The sequence below is a fragment of the Lepisma saccharinum genome, chromosome 23 (assembly GCF_977018435.1).
Source record: "Lepisma saccharinum chromosome 23, izLepSacc3.1, whole genome shotgun sequence".
NCBI classification, from domain to species: domain Eukaryota; kingdom Metazoa; phylum Arthropoda; class Insecta; order Zygentoma; family Lepismatidae; genus Lepisma; species Lepisma saccharinum.
In genome coordinates, this window is record NC_139251.1 from 4,353,112 (window position 1) to 4,355,072 (window position 1,961).

A 1,961-nucleotide genomic window follows, 5' to 3' on the forward strand; every position below is an offset into this window, starting at 1 on the left:
TACAAAAGTTCAAACCCAACAAACCTGTTCCAAACACATCTCCATTACATCACATATGAAAAGGCATGTTATACGTGACAAAACTTACACCCCTTCAAACCTAACAAATGAATCAATGAATGAATGTGTCGAGTTCGAGTACCATGTCGCGATTAAGATATTATCTTTCTTCATGAAAGTATATTTGGTCCTATAAAATGCTGTCCCAGTAGTTTGAAGTGTTGTCTATGATTTCTGTGTTGCTGAAATCTGTTCTATGGCTCTCGTTGCTAGAATGTTCAGCTTGTCCTGAATTTTCCAGATGGACATTCATTATGCAACTTTTGTCTTCTATAGGGACTGTTCTGTTGTCTTGTCGTCAACATCCCAGCAGTGTTGTTCGTATGGGAGAGTCCTGACTTGCCAACTTAGAAGAAAGTGAACCTCCTGGAAAGGTATTTCTAACGCTATGTTAATTGAAGAAGCAGTACGATGATCATTTAGGGTTGAAAGAAATTACCTTCCAGAAAGTACGACCTTCAATGATCTTCAATAAATTACGCACATAATCATTACTTATATTCTGTGAGCAATATGTGCACAGCGTGGAGACACTATCCAATGAACGAATGCAATTCGAAAGAAGCGACATTGAAATTTCGGAAGTAGAGATGAAAAGGTGGAATCCTATGGAGAAATTACCCGAATAGCATGGTTTTCTCACCAAGTATTGGGTCCATATCGCGTCGACCTCCGCGGCGTAGTGGTTTCCCCAGAAACAACTGGAAACAATGACAATTTCCTTGACTACAATATCTTCGCTTTGATCACTCCATCTTTTCCACCTGAAGTCCCATCCGATCACCGAGCACAAAAGTCGATAACTTCCATCTCGAATCGAACATCGGTTCAGGATCGATTAAAATTTCTTAAACACAATAACCAAGGAATCACATGTTAAACCAATCAAACGTTCCATCATGTTTTCAAACTTAAATTATAAAGAACATTTGGATCTTTATTCCAAGATACGCTTTTAAAATAAAAGTGTAGCATCAGCAGAACGCAACTTTCATGAAATGGTCTGCCGAGCTCTCTATCACCGCGGACTCGCATCTGGCCGATTGTTTAAATTACTCACACCAAGGCAATGTTAATAATGAAGTTGCAAAACGAGTAAAACAACGATGCGTGGGATCAACAACCACTATTAACGAATTCTTATGAACGATAATGAAAAATTTGTTTATCAAACAATATACTTTGATTATTTTCCGGAAGTAAAAACAAATTATCAAACGCAGTTGTGCTCTGCATCTCTCGTAAATCCTACGAACCGCTAAGTGCATTCATTAAATGTACGTTCTGCTCATCAGTCACTCATCGTTCCAATGTTTTTTGGGCGAAATACCAAAATCTGTAGAGTGCTATAGCGGTACATCATAAAACTATATTTTAATTATTTTGTGATATTACCTATAAACTATATATACATTGATTGATTGATTGAATTTGTGTTTTATGTCTACTTTATGCACAGTAAGGCAAACCGGGACTCGACCTAGAGTATAAGTGGGATGTGAACGAATAAGTGTCTCCATCGAATATCGAATGTGGGACAGCTTGATGTCAAGGCGATGACGCTTCCACTGCATCATCAGATATTCACAAACGATTTATGCATTAGGGGGTATCGAAAAAAGCAAATTTTTTATGATGCTTTTGGGGTAGAGCGGAAAAGTTGCCTCTATACATAAGTAACTTCTGTTCAAAATTTCACCACCCTAGGATAATGTCTTCTGTTCTGGCAAGGGACGTGAAATTTCAAAAATTTAGTAAAATCGGCAATTTTTTTTTTTTGAAATTTTTTTCAAATTTCACAGCACTTTGCGGTAGTGTGCAAAAGTTGCACCTATGTATGGTTAATTACAGTGAAAAATTTGGCGCCCCACGGACCATATGTTCTGTTCTGGCAAGGAGCC